At 32.5% G+C, this 22,331-nt stretch overlaps 1 protein-coding gene across 1 annotated transcript in view; it reads right to left on the reverse strand.

Annotated features, from left to right (window-relative positions):
* The window catches only part of LOC145689801 (uncharacterized), a 252,656-nt gene that overhangs the window by 169,864 nt on the left and 60,461 nt on the right, over positions 1-22,331 (reverse strand). The window contains exon 2 of the mRNA XM_081764007.1: positions 4,954-5,010. The gene's annotated coding sequence lies outside the window, so the exon portion shown is untranslated. The remainder of the gene's footprint in view (positions 1-4,953; positions 5,011-22,331) is intronic.

Here is a 22,331-nt window from a genome sequence, read left to right on the forward strand (position 1 = left end):
ATGAAATATCTTGCAGAATTTTCACATTTTCAGGCAAAGGCCCCCTCGAGAGTTAGCAAACCTCCCCCGAAACAAAATCGTGAATACGCCACTGGTATTATTATTATTAAACTATTATTATTTATAATAATAATGAAAAAGGAGAGGTCATCTATTGTGCACCACCTAAAATTCAAAGCACCAGCCGCCACTGATATATATATATATATATATATATATATATATATATATATATATATATATATATATATTATTTTGATTCGCAGGCCGCCACTTGACCCATCACTGATTTACACAAGTAAGCAATATGCAGCAAAGAAAACACGGCCTTGGACACCATGTGTTTTCTTTTACAATCTTTTGATTCTATGCTAGATTAATCTTGCGAGTATCTCTTTGTATTGACACATTAACAGCTTCTGCCTATTTATTCGCTTTGTGATAACTGATTCATCCTTCCTCCAGCTTAAGTGAATAAACTAGGATACAAGGATGGCATTTGGAAGAAGTGTCTATGGACAGAGAAAAAGAAAAAGAAAGATTTTAAGACACGTATAAAACATTAATGTGAATAGCGCCAGCGGCAAGGTAACTTGAGGATTCCGAAGAATATATCCATCTACGCACGGCAAGGAGACTGATGCACAGTGAAAGAGGAATTGAATGGGATGTCGCGCAACTTGCGGCGGTTGAGAAGTTAAAAGAAAGAGTGGCGTAATATAATTTTCTCCCCTTTTCTTCCTCTTCTTCACGATGGCGTCCTTTCTACACGTGACTGATTCAGAAAACAATCATAAACGTTTCATTCTTTCTTTTTTTCAAAATGATCCTCGGCGTTAATGCTCCAGAAATATTTAATGACAATAAAATAATGATATAGCTACATCTGTAACCTGTAATTTTGCAGATCTTCAAGCAAATGGCAGTTAGCTCTCCACTAGCGAAATCGAACATTGATTTCTGTAGCTGTGTCAAGGTATTTGCTCCAACAATAGAAAAATAATTATTTAAAAATAAGTTGTCTGGATTGTTATCACGGTACAAGGTTGGGAGGCAGTGTCTCTTTCGATTTGATCATGCCCCAATAGGAAAAGTATGTTACAACAGACTCAAAATTGCAAGTAACTGTAGACGAGAGCCCTATATAGCTATACGTGGCAAGGTTACATAAGAAATCCCGTCTGCACAATGGGTTGAGAATACACCGTGTAAGGTTTACCTTCTTTTTCATGTAATTTTAAGGATTTATTTATTATTAAGGATTTGGAAGTGTTGAATTGAGACACTTTCACTTTTAAGTTGTTTGTGATCATTGAGACTCGGGAGGGTTATTTTGAAGAAAAAAACAATAAACCTGCCATTCTAGAACTCACTCCTCTTAACATGTGCTGTAGTTATTGATGACAACTTTTCTTTCCTTTGCTTAATTTGTCTATTATATTGGACCGAACTATATTACGTGTAAAGAAATCGCAAAAATGTGTGGCTTTATTCTTTTTAAAAAATAAAATAAATATAACCAACAGTTGAAATAACAAGAGGGTTGTCATAAATCGTGGAAAATCCTAATTATCCAGAATTCACAGGAGGAAAAATTGTCCCTGGTGATTTAGTGGGAATTTTGCGGTTTTTCAAACACATTTTTACTTTAATAAGTTTCTCCCGTTCTCCCATGTTAACTCGAACGTCGAACACACATGCTTACAACATTTCACCCAATGTGTTTTGAAAGAATGAGACCCACATATCGTACATTATTCTGAATTTTATCAACTTATGTACGTGTAACGATCGGAATAATTCAAAGTATCTCTCCAACAAACACAATTTTCTAATATATATATATATATATATATATATATATATATATATATATATATATATATATATATATATATATATATATATATATATATATATATATATATATATCAGGTGTTCTGATAACGCACATGTGCTTCCTTAATATTATTTTCAAATCACAATAAATGAACTTATTCTGAGTTTTGACTTCCAAATGCTCAGTACCTTTTAGACAACTATATATATATATATATATATATATATATATATATATATATATATATATATATATATATATATATATATATATATATATATATATATGTATGTATATATATAATTTGTATAAGAAACTTTAAAATAAATAATTATTACATTTACAGGAGATATTAAAGTAATAGTGCATTGCATATATAGCCCAGTTTAGTCTCGTATAATGTGTCTCAGCTTTTTGGAAGCAAAGTATGGTAATCTTAAATAGGGTTCCCGACAAGACGAGAAAGTCAAGAAATAAAGTATTGTCGTATCTTCTCGATTCTCAGAAAATTTTTCTCGTAGCGTCTAATTTGTCTTGACTTTTCTTTTATATAAATTTATGTACAAAATTTAATCCTGTAATTTTCTTAATTTCATCTGGAAGTTATCAGGATCCGTCTGCGTCACGAGAGGTTCACAAATTATGTGATATAACAACACTTAAACCACATTTATTATTGGAGTATATTGTATTAGGACTTGCGTATCTTTAAACTTTGACAAACACTCTACATCACGTTCGTAGAATCACTTCATCAATTTATAATTTTATATACTATGTATTATGTTACACTAAAACAGTGTTCGAGATCTATGTCTCAGCTGAAATATTGTTGTCGACGAGACTTGAGAAATGTGTGGTCTCGTGTTGCAAACGAGACGAGAATTGTCATGTTTTTTCTCTCATCTCGAATTTGAAAATGTACTTCTCATCTCGAATCTAGACGAGACGAGAAATTTTTCGTCTAGTGAGTAACACTAACCTTCTAAATTCCTAAATAACATTCACATTGAAACACCCGCTGGCATGCCTGCTGCTCCTAGGTGTGCATGAAATATTTAGTCAATACTGGCTAGAAGGCATCTTCTTCATCTATATTAAATAGTTATTGATATAATATTCATTTACTACTTGTTATTAAATATAGTATTTCACGTTAGCTTGGAAGTTTTTTTTTAAATATATACAAAACTAATATAAACTGATGTTAATAAAATATACCATATAATGCAAAGCATGAAATTTAAGTTAATGATTATGTATGTTGCATTTCATTTCCTGAACTAATAAATGGAAGAAGTGCTTCATTCTCTAAATGCGTTTGAAATAAAATAACGCAATAATGTATACTATATAAAAAAAACAATAATGTATATACTTCGTGTTTTAGCAACGTTAAAAACCAGGCGGAAATAAAACTTTAACGTATTCTACACAACGTTCTCTCTGTCCCCATACAAATAACTAGAATTCAATTCTATAAACAATATACAACTTAATTCTATATTTTTTTCATTTTTTCAAATTGTGTTTTCTCATCTTTATTCAAAGTTGTTGAAACCCTTTCCTTCACTGTCATTTGCATTTTCACCAAGGCTGTAAGGGATGTCTGAGTCAAGCACTGCTAGATAAAGCTCGTATCATGTTTTATTTCGCGAGTAGGCCTAATTACTTAGTTTTGTTGTGCCCAGTCGATAGTCAGTCATTGAAAATTAAGATATTTAAATTATTTATTTAAATACCTTAAACATGGAAACTATCAGAAAGGAGTAATCTTTCCGAATTGCTAGACCCATTGTGTTGGAACTTTCATTATGAGTAATACTCTAAAGCCCTTACAGTGATCTTAGTTCCAAAATTTTCAATTTTTGATCCCTCTAGAGTTGAGTCGACTTTCAGTTGATCAAGGTATTATGGTTCATAAGTTCAAATCATACTTTGTTGAGGATTGGAAGAGCATAATTAAAACAAAATCCTCGTTACATCGGAGACGAAACAGTGCACAAATGGGGTTGGAGTTTCGTCTTCTCCTTGTAGATTATCCAAACCCCATGTTTAGTAGGAATGGAAGTTTTATCATAAGAGTAGTACTGAAAAAATTTCCGTTTTCTGCTGAAGCGGGTAACCTAAACCAAAGATACGTTTTCAAAAAAAAAAAGAAAAGAAAAGAAAAAAGAAAAAAGAAAAAGAAGAAGGAAAAAGAAAACCATAAAATCTAAGTTTCTAATCTTTACCTTCTAAGTAAGTTTCTAGTCATAATTTATTTTCCGGGTATCTTACACATTACAGTGAGTGACTGGTTAGTACGTAACACTTGGTATTTAATTGACACCCCACTGAAAATTACGTAGAACTCACTTTTCTTTCTTTTTACATGGAGTTAGAGCCTGAGAGGAGTAATATTTATAGTTTTTCCTTCATATTTCTGAAACTGTTGGTTATCGTCATGAGATTTTTCACTAGTAAAGGAAAATCTCAGACTTCACACCCTCTTTTAATATTTTTCCCTTTTTGACTTTTCCGATTTGAATTATTTTTCAGCTGATCGGATTTTGAGGACAGAACTTAAAGTAACCTACATTCACTGAAGAATGTGACTCATTTCACTCCAGAGTTTTAAATTTTTGACTTTCTTTTGCTATTGAGTAGACTTTCGGCTGATTAGTTTTGAGATGCTCAATCGATATTGCATTGAAAATTATTAGAACACTCACATTTTCCTTTAATTTTGTTACTTTTGCCTTATTACCTTAAGGTCATGAAGAACTTTATGCATTCCCTATGGCTAAAAATTCTAATATTTACTGGCTACCTATCCCAATTTATTTTGAAAAATGATTCCCTTCAATGTGAGTTACGGACAGTGTACTTAATGTAAAGAATGTCCAGTAAACATTCTAATGGAAAAGTTTTTATATTCCTGTGGTTATCATCGGCTCCTAGGGTAGTATTTGGTACTTTGCTGTAATCTCTAATGAGTCATGAAAATACTTTTTAAAACAACATGGATTGCAGCGGTGATTTTAATGTACAGAATTAATCAGTGTCACCCACAATCACGCCAGTCAATTTGATATTCCACGTCAAGAAATTTCGCAATAAAGAAAACTTACCTTCTTTTCTTCCTTGCTTCCCGCTATTGTTTCATGGAAGTCCATTAATGGCTCAACCTAAAAAAAACAATTTTAAATAATTAAAATTTTATAGTAGCACTACTCTATTAAAAAAATAATTGGAGTAGTTTATAAATTTATTTTACCATTTAGTAGTATGTGTCAAGGTCATATTGAGGGATTACTTTTAAGATTCAATAAAATTATAGTTTAAGTCATTTTCAAGTCCTGCAGACAAAGATGCCGTTGATTTAAACACATATCACATGCGATTTTATTTTTTACAGCTTTGGTATATTTTTTAAAAAATGTTATTTAAATTAAAGTTTGCATAAGTGTTGTCAATTCAAAAACAGAGAAATGTGATTGTAACAAGACTCGATGTGATGAAGGCATATTTGTTAATAAAGTAATTGACAAGAAACAATCTAAAATAGAATCATAATTTGTATCGTTTAATTTGAGCTTAATTTGTTTCAAAACTTGTATTTGTCTTGTGTTCTTGATTTGACCAATAAATAATTAATAATAATAAATCACTTTCTTTTTGCATTTGTATCACTAAAGTGTTCGCAACGAATCGTGAAGCTTGACCTAGATCTACTAAGTTCAGTATCCAATAGAACGCGAGAGTGTATTCTGTTCGTCAACACCCATCCTCATTCATGAAATTTTATCAGTCTCTTCTTTCGCTCAATACGGAGAATATCTCCCGAGGGCACAGTATATCGGATAGCCCCTAAATTTAATTTTGTTTATTTTGTTGGTATGTTGTTGTTGTTGTCTTATATTTTTGTTAATATTATTGTTACCGTTTAATTCGAATAATTGTTAGTGTTCGTGTTATAGTTCTTTAAATGCTGTTTTCTTGTTCACCATGCCTTCTAAGTTTGGCAATATTGTTGGTGTACTTCAGTTGTTTCACTTTTTCTCAAGTGTGCGTTCGGAAAGCAGCTACACGAATCGTACCGAATTCTTCCGATGGGTCACACGTGAGTCAAAGCAGTTCTATGATTGGTGTAGAGCCCAGGCTTCACTAGTTGTCGTCGTGGTCACTATAATAAAATTATATTTGGTTGAATATTCTTGGTTATACCTTCTAAGCCAAATGATCCATAATGTATGTGAATGAACTGCATAAAAGAATTTGTGGAAACGGAAGAGTTTCGTTTAAGTCCACAAATGCAATTTTGTTTATCACAAACACATATGATCTGGGGTCGAAGCAAGAGCAGGGATTGTATTAGAGATAAGAGTTCAATCATTGAGCTACAGTGCCCTATACTAATTTCTGAAATAACAACTACCGTACTTTAAAAGAAGGTACTTGCGGCAAATAAGGCCCGGAGGGAAATAAGGCAAAGTTTCATAGGTTAGAATCACTGCAAGAGAAATCTGACATCTCACGTAGCGATTACTCACACAATGCCTGCTTGAGAGAGTTCATCTTCTTGTGCATGGTTAGACGGAACACTGGCAATATTGAAGCATCGAGAAGCCAGTTTCTATGCGTTGATATAATTTAGGGGGCCAAAGTAAGTTCAGTTTTTTTCTGTGTAGAATAAAGCTAACCCGAAATATCTTATATATTTGTGAGGATCATAGTGTTTGGTATTTAGAATACTAGTTACTTCGTTTTAGTTCGAAATGTTTGTAGATAATAATTTATGAAATGACGAGTACATGGTCGGTAAATAAGGCCCATCAAAAATCTACTGCCCCTCATTACCCTACAAAACGTGTATGCATTGTTAAATACTTAGAAACTGACAACTCGAATATGTGTTACTTTGTTATTCTTTTTTTGGCCACTGCCAGCCTCTGTAGTAGGGTCTGCCGTGTTCGGGCGTAGTTTTGTTGACTATGGAGTTTCGCAGGTTCGAGTTCTACATTGGTGTTTTTCATAATATAAATTTCTAATCATAATGCATACGAATGACTCATACCACTATTTTTGGGTATTTTAAACACATTTTCGTGCAGTTCTGAGCGTTCGAGGTATCGTTCATAATGCGACAAAGAACGGATCGGTGGCATGCGCGGTGTATGGTACACAAAGAATGTATTGATTTGGTTAACACCGATGATGAAGAATTAATTTACTAAAGTGTTATCAAGTGTAAACATTGTTGAATCTTAGTGTAAAATCTGTTTCTAATGGTGGTTTGTCTATTATGTGTCCTAGCTTATTCTTTGAAATTCAGTTAGTTCAGTTGAAACTCAGTTGAAATTCAGTTGAATTCAGTATAACACAAAGGAGATTACCTCTATTCTTAATATTTCATATCCATATTGCTACTAAATCGTTTTATTATTAGTATTTGAAGTGCTGTAAAAATAGGTGTTAATTGAGTTCCAGTGGTCTCTCAGGTCGTAAAATTTTACTTTTCAAATAGTGGGCCTTATTTACTTACCGTGCGGGTAATATGTATTTGTATGTTTCTCTTTCAATACGTTTTCCATACATTTAGCTTAATGTTTAAGTTAAAATGAATATACCATAAGATAGATAAAACATTGACAAATAAAATGCATATAATTTTTTGTCTATTACAGCATATGTATTTAAGTAATAAAGCATTTATACTTAGGGGGCCCTATTTGCCACAAGTACCTTATATTGTTCATCCATGGAGGTAATTTGGACTCTACACGTTTGACATTGAAAACACTTTGCTTCGAGGTAATAACATATGAAGTCTGAAAATCACATAGAAATTCTCCGCTTGAAATACTGAATAAGTATTTTACTTCTTCCGTTACAACTTCTATAAAATTAATCTTGAAAATTCAGTCAATATTCAACGCATGCAAAACATACTATGAACTCTGGAAACCATATTTAAAGTTACATTCGAAAGAAAATTAAAAAAATGAAACCATGGAAAAAATGATTTAATGTGTTAAAACATTTTTTTAAATAAATACACTGATGAGCATAAAAGTTGCAACACCACAAAGTTGATTTTCCGATCAACATATCATTTGGAAAAACTATAGAGCATAAAGAAATTGTTGGTGGTGAAGATCCTCTGCACAACACAGCACCGGTTGAACACCGTGTAAGAATAATCGAGCGAAGGACAAAGAATTCCACTTAAGCTTTGTTCGAGAATGTGCTAGCCACATAAGTAGGTTTCCGACTTTGATCACAGGAGAATTGTGGAATATCGAGACTGATCTTTTCGGAAAATTGTATCCATGTTGGATTGAGTATAGCAATAATGATGGGCGAATAGAGAATCGATGACTCGAGGAGGACACTGAGTCAAGCTTCCAATGTCTCGTCACCGGGCGTTATCTAAGTAATACGAATGGATTATATTCTCGCCAGCCTCCAACACACAACAACAGGACATAAACCAGCCAAGGTTACAGCCACTAAGGTGTTAACTCTGTTGTGATTCCACTTCTTTGCACCTCTTGAATGGAAACATTTTCCAACAGGACAATATACAGTTGTTTGTAGTGCGGTCCCCTAATTCCTGGTTGATAGCATGTTCCACTATTTCCTTGATTTGCGCGTTCATCTGAACTCTCGGCTATTAAACATGTCTGATCAACGAATATCTAACGACTGGCATACCAGAAACTACCAGCAAACTAATTTCGGTGATGACGTAACATTGCTATAAGCCATTCAATTATTTCGGCATTGAAATTCTTTTTCAGTATTGGCTACATTTACAAAACTTGAGTCTTATTGTATAGCCTAAGAATATTTCGTGCCACCTTGAACTTAATTGAAGGCATGATAGTACATGTAATACGTCTATAGTCTGTGACAGATATAACGATCAGTATTCCTGATTTCAAATATCGAATCAATAATCGTCAAATAAGTCATTTATCTGAAACTCATCGTATACTATGTTCGATTAAGACTTTTTGATGAAATGTAAGGTCGTTTGTAGATGTGTTTATAAAAACAGAAATAAATTACTTATTATTATTTTAAAATATAATGACTTTTAAAAGAAAAAGAACTTTTGAAGATTTTCATGCTTTAACAATAAATGTACTGTATACACTCTTTAAAAACGATCACATCATCATTTAAGACGTGGATTAATTCCAGTCACGATTTATGTGAAAACATTCTCTCACTAGGATTAAAGTAAAGTATACAGTCAAGGATTGGATACTGCAAGTGTACAAGTAATATATATTTCTCTTATTTAAGAATGATTCGACTTCTTCATAAGTTTGTATACAAAAAGAAAACATTCATCATATTCTGACCTTAACAGTTTATTTTTATATTATTATTTCCCGTTTTTCTTATTCCACAATTTTAACAAAGAGAAAATAGTATTATTACTCATCTGACGAGGTCGCTGTTATGTGTTTTTATATGCTGTTATTTGTAAAAGGAATTGTAGAGAGGGGAGATATGAGTTCTTGTTTGTATTACATTACAAGGTGAACAGAACGAGCACTAAATGTCAATTAAAGATTTGTTATGTTATAATACTGCTAAAGTAATTGTTATGATTTGAAGTGGAATATGGAAACGAAAAAAACTCACTACACAAAGTAATTGTGACATAATTATTACAATGAGAAAAAAACTGTAGGTGGCGTACTTAAAAAGATAGGTTACATGCGTAATTCCTGTAGTTTTTGGACAACGTACAGCAGACGTATAACTGAAAACGCATGTTTTATAATACTTTCTGTATGTGTTCCATCTATACGTACTTTCCGTATGAAACAATGTAGGCGGTCAGGATCTCACATACAAATGGACGTATATAACATATAGCTGACGAAGGTAACATAAGTATATGCATGTGATATACGGAAAACTGTTAGATGTCAGACATCCTGCAACGGCATGATGTAACATCTAAGGGCAGTGCCTATGTAGCATACGGATAACGTATGCTCCGTACTGATTTCCATAGTAAGCAAGAGGATACCGTATATTTGTACAATATACCGCTGTCCGGAGAACGGATTTTTCTCTGTGTAATTTTACGGATTTAGCGCATAACAACTTAAAGTATGTATACGACTGCTTCAATTAAATTTGGTTCAATTCAGCATATTCATTTGATTTTCTTGAAAAACTGCATATGAAAGGAATCTCATGTAAAACTGTAATTCTGGTAACCCTGCCATGTGACTGACTTTACTTATAAACAAGAAAATCAGTTCGCAAGTTTGCTGTACGCACAGATAAAGCTACGAGTTATGATAATAAAATAACTTCTTAAATAGATAATAGTTATTACTTTTCTTACCTCCAGAATTTTTGTATCGAGATAACATAGATTGTCGTTGATAAACAGACATAAAAATAAACTTTTACTTGGAGAGCCAGTGGTGGCTCTTGAGCTAAGTTCTATTGTTAAAAATTACAATTTCATTCCTAAAGCTAAGAGAAGAAAAAATCCTCATGTTCTAATTCCTGTGTACAAGGATTAGGACTTTAGGCCAGTTTTCTACCCTTAGTTTGTAGCGATAAACTTGTTTCACTATTGTGATTTCCTTCAAGAGCCACCATTGCTTGTTTTCAATAATGATTGATGGAAGTAGGATTTACTATCGTGGTTTTATAACCTCTCTGTGTAAAAGTATTAATGAGTGAGTGTCAAACTGACTAACTGGTCAACTCCCAGGCCAAACTGCGTTAAATAGAAACTTCAAATTCGGACAGTACATGGGATATGTAACGTAAGGTATTACTAAGGAAGGATTTTTGCAAATTTGACGGAAAGGGGGATAGAGGTGGCAATTAGTATATTAAAATGTCCGTATCTTGGGATCTGAAGGTTAGAGACATGAAATTCTCGGTATATGGACTTTTCATTTAAAATAATTAGACACGTATTGCAATGTTTTATTATTATTATTATTATTATTATTATTATTATTATTATTATTATTATTATTATTATTATTATTATTATTATTATTATTATTATTATTTGACGTAGAAGGAAAGAAAAAAATAAAATGAAAATAGCTTGGGAATACAATTATTATAGAAAGTTGCCCATATTTCGGAATATCTTAAGATATGAAATTTAATACTTGATTAGGATTAGGATTTTAGATTTCTGGGCTCTCGGCATCTAAGGTCATTTAGGCTGTCACGTTTTGAGGGATGACGTCCCTCGGCGAGCACACTATCCGATGAAAGGGAAGGAAGGAAGCGGCTTGGGACCTATAAATTAGGTACCACCCCGGCATTTGCCTGGTATGAATGAAGAAAGCCCAGGAAAACCTCATTCAGGGTGGCTGGCCTGAAAAAGCGTTTTACACTTTTTCGACCTAGTGCCCCCAAATTTAATACTTGAACTGTTCATTTAAAATTAGATACATGTGTTTCAGTTTTTATTACTTTTTTTTTTCAAATTTGACTGAAAGAGAATAAGATGGGAGGAAAAAGGATCCGAACAGCTATAGTTGGGTGTTTGAATATTTTTTTTTATAAGTAAAATAAAAACGATGCATTTGAACTGCACTCCTGAAATATAAATTAATTATAGTGTTTTATCTTGATATATTTCAGCACATATTTTTAAAACTTCGTTGAGATAAACTATCCCCTGGATCACTCGCTAAAAAATGCAACAGAAAGAATAAATTTGCATGCATCCAATTTAATTAAACCTCTTTCATGTTATTCACGTAAAGGAAACATTAATAACGGTTTGCATACTGTTATTTGTTTTTTAGCCCATTAATTTACATGGGACTTGTGTTCTGTTTTCTTTGGAATAAATTGCAATTTTAATAGTTCGATTTTACTTATTTTTTCTTTGCTAACATTAAATTTTAATATTTAATAATCAAATTTAATTTCAATAATATTAAATGTATATATATTAAAAATGTTAACAGTCAGTTCGAAACAAACAGAAATTGCACGTCTGCAAGCATTACGGATTTTTTTACGTATTTGGAATACGAAATTAAATGTCTCATTTTTAAATAATTTGCGAAACTTAACGAGCACAAACAGAGCATGTTGTTGACTCTAGTTATAAATGACTTTAAAACACTTTGAAACATTGTTACTTGACGCAGTAATACGTAAAATCTTAATTTCTTGCCCTTCTGTGTGTGCTTGGGCTTAACAAAAAATTTTGTTTCATTTGTCATGATGTTTACTTTAAGGCGGACTATTTCAATACAAAAACGGAACATGAACACTGGTCATTTCAGGATGCAAAAAAATGAAGGGGTTGGGGGAAATTTCTCAACTTAATATTTTTAGAATGAAATTCCTCACACACACTAATAAGGTGCGGAAGGAGAGAATCTATTGAACTATCGGCAGAAGTTTGCAAATTAATTCCAGTAATTTATAAGTAATTAATACGTACATTAATTTTATATGTAATTAATGGATGAACTAGTGCCATAAGAAGACACAGAAGACTAGTTAATCATAATCTGGCAACTTTGTAAACAAAATAGAAGCGAAAAGCGAAGTAGTCATGTTTTATGTCAACTGGTATTTTTTCACGTCTCTCTTCCTATCCCCACCACCACTTCGGCTCTATTGAGTTCACACCCTGGGTCCTACTATCTTCTTCCACTACCAAAATTCCTCTCCGAGACCTCATTTTTTGTACATACAAATCGTAATGTCAATTATTTCAATTGCATTACACATGCCAATCAATGATGAAATTATTGTAGAAAATGCGAAACAAGAAGTATATTTTTTAAATTCAAGACGAGATGAGAAACAACCTTTCTCTCAACGAGAAAATTCACAAGTCTCGTGAGCAACACTAGTGCACGCAACTCTTGTTATTCTCAAACACTATTTTACTATTACATGATTCATAGCATAAAATTATAAATTGATAAAGTGATCGTATGAAGACAACGAAGACCATTTACAAACGTTTATACGTACAAAAGTACAAAAGTAAAACAATAATAAATACGGTTTACCCCGATATGGTTTAAATTTTTGATTTAATACTCTCTTTGTAGACCTCTCGTTACGCAGAAGGATCATGATAAATTTGAGATGAAACTTAGAAAATCAGGGCATTTTGAACAAAAATTTACAAAACGTATTGAACAAAAGTTTAAAACTAGCGTAACGAATATTTTAATACTTAGAACACATATGAGTTACGAAGAAGAAACAAAATAGAATCAATACTATATTAACAAAAAATAAATAAAAAATACAAGTTTTTTGTTTTTAAATTGTAATTTGTATAATTTTGCATTTTGTATTACGAAACTCCATTTGTTTATACAAATTTCTTGTATAATGGTTTTGCAATCCGGGCGATCCATTTCTATTTCATACATGCACAGACTGCACGAGCTTTGCAGTCGTGCCAGGTCAAGCCAAAGATTACCACCACCACCAGTCAAATCAAGAATTTCTTGGAAGCCATTTACCAGTTACTACAGTGTATCAAATTACTAATCTAAAGAACATTATGAACGTGAACTCCATCAAACAATACTTGCTACTGTGTGATTGTCGCTTGTATTATATCTATTGATGCGTTATGAAGATAGTGATGCTAAAGCTACAAAAAAAAATAAGTAATATTCTTGCGTAACAACATAACCTTTCGGTTAGCCTCTTACAGACTTTCCTGTAAGTTAGCGAGGCGTGACTCTCTAATAATAGCTCGAAGTTGATTTAACCACTGTTGCCAAATCAAGTGCATTAAGGGTCCATTCGAAATTACTGGTCCATGAAGAATCAAAAAAATAATATCAGATTAAAGTCTTATTATTTTCAACTTGACGCATATAATTTCGTCTTGAGTGATTTTTTGCTGCAGGTAACAAGCAAAAATATTATAATGGGACGTTGACTCAAGGTTATTTCTCCAAGAGATTGATTTCTTTTTATTTATTTATTTGTACATGTATAATTTCACTCTATTAACTCAAATATGTATCTCATTTCTCTCCTTTTGTTTCCGCTGGCACTTCTTTGTCTTTATTTCAGCTAGTGTTTTCTTGGATTTGTCACTTTGTGATTATAGTTTTGCGGCTTACGTTATCAAAATACGAAATTAGTTTAATGTTCTACGATGTCATTTAGGTTAACGGAGATGTATGGTTAGTGCAGGAGCCAATGGGAAATTGCGGAGTCTGGAAAGTGGATCTCTTCTATAAATATTAGGACAATAATGGGGCGTTTACACTTGGTCGATTTAGTCGCACGGCTAAATCGACTCGTTGCATTTGCGACTAAATCGAAGCAACTAGGCCGAATCAGATCGATGGATGTGTTCAATTGTTTCAACCGAAATTGAATGCTGCTTGTCGACTCGCTCTCCTCTGGTCGATTCGAAATCGACTGGCAATTTTAAAGATGTCCAAGCAAGCAGTAATTGGTACAATTTGCGGTGTTATAGCAGAAGAAAATAGAACGTCTTTCAATTCAGTTGCCAGTCGATTAGTCGCTTTCGATCAACAAGCGATTAAATTGAAGTCCCGTTTACACAGTCGATTAAGTTGAAAGTGACGTCAATTCAACTGAATCGAACGCAAATCGACTAAGTGTAAACGCCCCATAAGCGCCAGACAAGTTCCTATAGGGAAATTTACACGATAGTGTAATTAAGGACCTGAATTGTCCCAAATTAATCTTTTTTTTTTTTTTTTTTTTTTGTATTTTCAGTTTTTTAATGTATTTACCTGCATCTGTTTCAAGGGCTATTTTCTTGGTAATATTTTACAGCCTAAGTCAAATTCAAAAATCTTATTTTTAATAGAAAATAATTTCAGCTGAATAGAATAACACCCCAAGCATGTTTTTTGTTCTCCCTGAAAAAAATACTTCGGAGGACTTAGGACGTTTTCCAGTTCAAGTCTTCAATTTGAAAAGAGACAATTCAGTCTATTTCAACTTCCGTTAAAACAAAAAGTTCTGTTATCGTGGATTCGGAATGCTAAGGTAATCTAACCTAAAGCCGGAATGCTAAGCTAAAGTCGTGTTCAATAAATCTATATGAGGATGGCAAAACAAATTAGTTTTCGGTCATTTTCTGATCTTTCACTCTGGTAGTTGGTCACACTGAAATTTATATATTCTGGAAAAAGTTTAATTTAAAATTCTCTATTTAACGCTTTACATATTTATTTTTCATCAGTGAATTGAAATGTTTTACATTTAATTTGTAAGGTTGTAATTGTTTTGCCTGTACAAATGTACGGTACATACGCCTATCATGTTTTGCAATCATTGTATAGAATACGTGCAAACGACTGTGACTAGTTGATTTGGTTATTTTCAATATAAATATAACAAACACAGCTTAGTATTTCTGTTTGGATAAAAATTGCCACCATGTTGTCCTATAACATTATTTAGGGAACATGAAAAAAGTATTATAAACATCACGAAAAAGGAAAGCTCATTCCCAATAGATTTTTCTAACAAAAATGAATAATATCATCTGTGTTATAGAAAATCTTTCAAGTGAAATCCACTCCATCCTTAAACTGCCATTTTCGGATTTTCCCTAAAGAAGTGAATATATCATTTTATTAATAGAACTAGCCTTTGGCCTCGCGTTTGCTCGGCCTACGGCCTCGCATCTCTTAGGTATCAGCCTTTGCATCAAGAGTGAATTTTCTGCATTTGCTCTTTAATTATATTTCCTGAATTTGGCACAGCTGGGGGCTTCGCCCCCTGATCCTCAAGTTTACTCGGCCTACGGCCTCACACCTCATAAATCCACAATTCTACCAAATGTCAAGTTTTTTTTCCTATTTCAACTATCTAAAAGATAAGATGTTGTATTCCAAGAAAACGCCCTTTTAAATAACATGGGAATTTCTTCATCCCCCATTTAGACTCCTTAGAAACCAAAAATATTCACTTTTGGCAATTTTCCTGTAAGTTAGTTCCGGAAGGCTACAATCATGCGAAACTACATCACTCTAGTTCTGCTGAAAGTGCCTAAACATTTTGGGGTGTAGAAGATGTCCCATATAAATAAAACGGGAAAGATTTTTCAGTTCCACATAAAGCCACTCTACAGTTGGATTTTTTAAATATTTTTAGCGATTTACTTAGTTAACGCTAACAAAAAAGTATAATCATATATATAGAATTTCAAGTTTTTATTCCAATTTCAAGTACCTAAAATATGAGATTACAGGTAAAAAAAAATGGCCCATTTAAATAACATGGGAAACTTCTTCATCTCCCCTTTAGACCCCCTAAAAAGTAAAAATATTCACTTTTGAATTTTTTTTGTCAGTTAGTCCCAAAAAGCTACAATCCTGTCAAATTTAATCATTGTAGCCCTACACGAAGTGCCCAATAATTTGGGGGTGTAAAAGGTGTCCCATATAAATAACATGGGAAAGATTTTTCAGTTCTCCATAAAATCACTCTACAGTTGGAAATTTTTACTTTAACTTATTCACTTAGTTAACGCTAATGAAAACGTATAAGCATACCGAATTTTAAGTTTTTATTCCAATTCCAAGTATCTAAAATATGAGATTATAGGTCTTTAAAAAGCACCCATTCAAATAACATGGGCAAATTCTTCATCCCTCCTTTAGACCCCCTAAAAATTAAAAAAAAAATATTCACTTTTGGCAATTTTCCTGTCGGTTAGTCTCGGAAAGCTACAATCATGCCACATTTCAACTTTCCATGTCAAACGGAAGTACTCCTTTAATTTATGTCAGCTCATGTAGTTTTATGCAGTATATAGTTGGATAAGGAACCACTATAGACCTTATCCAATTAACCCTCAACATAGACGGTTCCGAATCCTGTCTGGATCAAGCCAACGATCCCAGCTATGCAATATTTGAAATTACCATGACAATCAAAAAATTTCCAGAATGATATTGTAGTTTTGGCATTTTTGATTCAATCACAATGAATCTTGTACAGTCCAGTCCTTAGATTGCCTAATTATAAATTTGACAAATGTGAACAGGTGATAACTCTGATAACAGGCGCTGTACGAAAAATGTAGCTGGAGGATCAGTTGGAGCAATGTCGTAGTTCAAGCAACGCGCAAAACATGAAGTTCATGTGTTAATTGGGGAAATCTGCTTCAAAGATTTGATAGCCTTAAAACAGTTTACGGTGACAATGCTTTAAGGAAAACTGGCCTCAAAGGTGCTCGTATTGCCATTATAGAAGACGATCAAAACCAACGTGACAGCTGAGCTTTGGAAATAACAAACAGAGGACTTTCGTCTATGTTTCCAACAATGGCAGGCGCAGTGGAGTAAGTAAGATGCCTATTTTGAAGGCGATTAAATAAATGTGTACTTATATTGTGAGAATAAAGAACTGCAACGAAATTCCGGGAACTTATTGACTGCCATAGTATGTTTAACTTAGAAATGTTTCCAGGTATTTTCTTACAGAAAAAAAATACCTTATGACGCGATGATTGCCTGGTCTTACTAGTCATACTATAGTATTTGTAAAAGGAGATGGTGGTTATAAACAGTACGGAAACAAGACGGAACATGATATTGAGGAAGTACGTTTACTGAAATCTCGTATTGTTAAAACAAAACAATACAAAATGTGTAGATTCGAAGATCACTGCATAATACACAATAAATATCCCAAAGAAAATCGAGTCTTGAGAGCACAAATGTCATTTGTCCAATTTTTCTCAATGTTGACTTTATTAGCTATTTCAATAGCTTGATACCAGCTATGATAGCTTGATATGCTAGCATCACTAAAAATCCAATAACGTGTTTAACTTAGTTCCAATCTTCAACTATTTCAGTCACGATCCTAATTTTTGCCAATATTTTTAACCTTCGAAACAATCTACTGAAAAATTTAGACAACTGGACATACAGGTATGGTATTTGTGCTTCCAAGACTACAAATGTTAAAAGATCATAAGCATGCCTTCACGGATCTAAAATATGTAAGAGAAAAGGTTACACAATAGTGTGAATTCCTATAAGGAAAAAATATTCTCTGAAGTCAAATGCAGAGATTAGGCTGTGTGCTTTCTCAAGCTTCTTTACACAGTTCGCTAGTTTTGGAATCTGCGAGGCGAGACTGATGTTCAATTAATGATCAAATCGAAAGATCTCATAAGATGACAACCAAACAAAAACAAAACAAAACAAAAACATTAATTGAAGTTACGAGTGGTGGCTTTTGCTGACGGAATATATAAGGGTACAATGATGATGAATGGTGAATATAAAATATGTATTGTATTGTCTGGAGATGCTTAACGCTGTTGAGCACCTATGCCATCTCTGTTTCTCAGTCGATTGAATGTAGAAAACAAACTAGAATTTTAATTGTATGATTTTTATTAGTTTCTTCTTCAAGTCTATAATTAATTATCCCTTATTTTCTCAAAATAATAAAGAGAGCAAAAATATTCAAGATAATTCAAACACAAGAAGTAAATACTCAAACTGTTTCCAAAGACAAGTTGAATAATCAAATAATAAACCGTGAAGTTATATTTTATTGAGAGAATTCTATTATTGGGGAAACGTTTCTGAAGAGTAAAATTAAGTGTTCTCAACAAAATATTGAACTTATCTTTGGACAAAGTTGGAATATTTCTCTCTTGAATTTGACTACATTATTTTGAACATGTAGTCACTGTCTTCCTACGAAATACATTAGAAAAATAGAGGATACGTGCTGATATCTATTGGTGATAATCGAGCCTTTATACTAACGTTTATATACATTTCTCTAAGAGTACGGAAATCCACTATTGCAAAAATATATTTTTTTCATTGTTGGTTTTAAGCTCACCAGTCTCGATTTTCTATTTAAGTAAATCTCAAACATCACTATATACTCTTACAAATAATTTTCTTTCCTTCTTCCTATTCTGTCATTTTAAATAAGCTTCTGAAAGTAAATGGCGATTTCCCTATTTGATTAGAAATTGTATTTGAAGAACCACTAATAGCTTGATACTATATCTTACACACATTCTATTATATATATATATATATATATATATATATATATATATATATATATATATATATATATTTGTATTTATATTTATATGTATTAAAACATATAGTGTGTATGTAGAACAGAGTATCAAGCTATTAGTGATATATAGCCTATATATGAATAAATATCTAAAATTCGTTGAAAATTTCCTGAAATATCTCAATATCAACAAGAAAATTAAACATATATATTTCGGAAACAATGAATGTTTGTAGTTTGAAACTACTTTGAGCTCATTAAATCTGGCTATAATTGATAGAAATTAATACGAAATGTTTAACTAAATCCTCAAAGCGTCGTTGTGTCACGAAACCTAACTGTAATAGATGACCGAAAAAGGTTATAATCAATTTCTCTGAGATCTATATTAAAACATTTTATAGAAACCTGAAGTACATTTATTTACGCCTTGTGCGCTTGTACGACTTATAAATATTTATAGTGAACTAGATTTAATCTTGGTACATATCTCATAGATATCAAATTTTCACACAAGATATCACACATCAGTTGTACTTTTTCTAGTCCTGAACTCTATAAGGATCATTACTCATATAGTTCTATACTGACTGAAGATTTGTGCGTTAATAGAAATTTTCAAGCGATTGTAACAGTTTCACAACCGAAACCTATTTTGAACTGCGGCTACAATGATGAGTTTACACATAGTAAGTAGGAACATTTATATAACGTGTATAAATTACTCTTTCCTAAGATTTATATTGTTGTATCTCGATCCATTCATTGGATAAAATTTCCGTCTTGTTAGGTAAGAAAAAAGCTATTGTTAGGAAGAAGGTGGTTAATCATCATGCGGGACTGATTCAATGAATGCTTTCAATTATATTTTCATGGATTGACAAGCACTAATTAAGAAAACAAAAGATCGCATGCGTCCACTCTGCGTGAACACAAACAACTACGTTTTGATCGTTTCTGTCTTTGAAGTACCGGTACTCCGTCGTTATAATATAAAGTACGTAGCAAAAATAAACGACCAAAAAGCCATTAGAAGTAATGATGATTTTGGTCGTTTATTTTGTCTCGTACTTTATATATATACTGTGTGTGGTAGTAAAATATGGGTAAAGAGCTATTATATAACAAAATAAACACAAAGTGTAATTGCTTAAATGTATAACTACCACAACAGAAAAACGCAATAATTATCTGGTAAAATTATTCTAAAAGTAATATATACATTTAACCCTCGATGTTATAGATCTCCTTCTAACAGATAAAATCTGAAGCAGCCTACCCAGTTTGAAAGTCCGGATTTTAAAATAAAATACATTGCGTTCACTGTATTACATGTATAGCCTGCATATTTAGAGCATATTTTATTTAATTTTACATTGTCAGATTTGATAGTGTGCTTGATTTAATTGTGGATATTAACCACTTCAGCCTTAGTGTCGGAACTTAGGAACAATAGGGAACTTCATGCTAATGTTCCCCCTTGTTCTCGGGGATGAGAATATGTATCATTTGCAATGAGACAATAAATCAACAGCATTCAGATTGAAGTTCAAGGGAAGGGCCACAAACAAGCATTGTGATTTTTCCATAATATATACTAGGTATAGATAACCTTTCGAATTCTTACTGTCGTGTGCTACATGGTATAAAACTACCCACTCCAGTGCAATTTCTGAGGTGATGTGTGCTCCTAATTATCAAATTTAAAATATAGAAATACTCTTCCATCTTTTTGTATACCCTTTCGACTGAATATAACGACGAAACACTGTTTCTGCACTTAATTAAAAAATGTACAAATCTTACAAAGTTACTCATGGCGTAGTCAGTAAGATGTATATGAACGAGTACTTACCAAACGGCTCGTGTTCGATCCCGGTGAAAGTGAGATTTATTTTTCCTCCTCGAATGAGGAGTGTTTCTTTTTCTTTCTTTTACATTGCTGCATTAACTGAAAACTCGACAACTCCTATCCTGACTTCTTATTCTGTGCATTTCAAACTGCTTTCCAACTTGAAAATACACAATTCGCACCATTTCACGTAATAAATGTCTATATGAAATATCTTAAACTAATGGTAGTGTATACTTTAATTTCAGTTCCATGAATTTTCATGTAAAATTCAATGAAAAATGGCTAAACAGAACATGATGTGCGCAGATACTAGGATCAAGTACACTTTTAAAAAGTACATAACTATTGAACACTTGTAATATTATGATTTTTACATTATGCAAAGCGCTAGAGATGGTTTGTACTACCCTAACTCCGGTGCACAAGGATATTAATGAAATCCAACGGAGAAATTCAAGATTAAAGATACCCAACAACAGAATATATGTCGTAACTCGTAATTTGTTTGTTTACTTGTGAATTTTGCATTTACTATTGTTTAAAGATTGAAAACATTTATATATATCATTTATAAATTTCATATACATAGTACATAACGTTAAATACTGAACCATAAATAAAGTACATGGCGTAAACGTTAAAGTAAAAAAAAGAAAATTGGGAAATCTTAATGAAATTAATGCAGATGAGACAAGCATTTTACACTTTTATCCTCTTTTTGGTCCTCAAGCTTCTAGATTTATTTAAATGATCTTTTTCTATCGTTATATCTATCCTGTTAATAATGGTTTTCTACGACAGCCCGTTTTAATGTCTTTTATTACAAATATACAGTACTCTGAAAACGTGAGATTTATACTTATCAAAATGATCCATTACGAGTTTGTTGCTGTCAGTTACCGTTTTTGTTCTATGCTGATCAACCTTGAAACCGTAAATGACTGATTTCTATCACTTCCGGTTTGAATAGATGAATAACAGAGATGTAACCTACTCTTGGGATCGTGCATACATTACAGAAAAACAGCTTCTCGATATTTCTTATCCTTTTTGCTCTGAAACTTGTCAACAAATGGATGGACATAGCTGTTCTATAAGACTTCCAACACTTATGGAGAGCATAGTTTGAAGTTTATTAATTTGAATAATTATACATATATTCGAATTGCAAATATTGAATTATTTCAATTATAATAGCATTATTTTACACCAAAACAAATTTTCACGTGTAAAGTAGAAACTTCCCTACGGTTGTAAATAAACTTATCCGGTGGAGCTATTCTAATATTTTAACAACCGGTTTTCTCTCTCTCTCTCTCTTACTCATAAATATATATATACGTGGTTTGCTATATTATGTATACATTTTCGTGAGCCAGAGGGGGGCCCGGGCCCCACCCTGCCCTTCCCTTCGGACGCCCATAATGTATATGTATCTGAGAGATATAGCAGATGGATAGGTAGATAGATAGATATAATTTTATTGTGGCATGTAGCGACTTACACAGCATTCAAATGGTGTGACAAAATTAGGTAGGACTACGAATATCTTGGAAACGAATTATCCAAGATAGATGGTAGTCAAAAAGTATTTAAAAG

Source organism: Thermobia domestica, chromosome 1 (genome assembly GCF_964235325.1).
Source record: "Thermobia domestica chromosome 1, izTheDome1.hap1.1, whole genome shotgun sequence".
In the NCBI taxonomy this organism is placed as follows: domain Eukaryota; kingdom Metazoa; phylum Arthropoda; class Insecta; order Zygentoma; family Lepismatidae; genus Thermobia; species Thermobia domestica.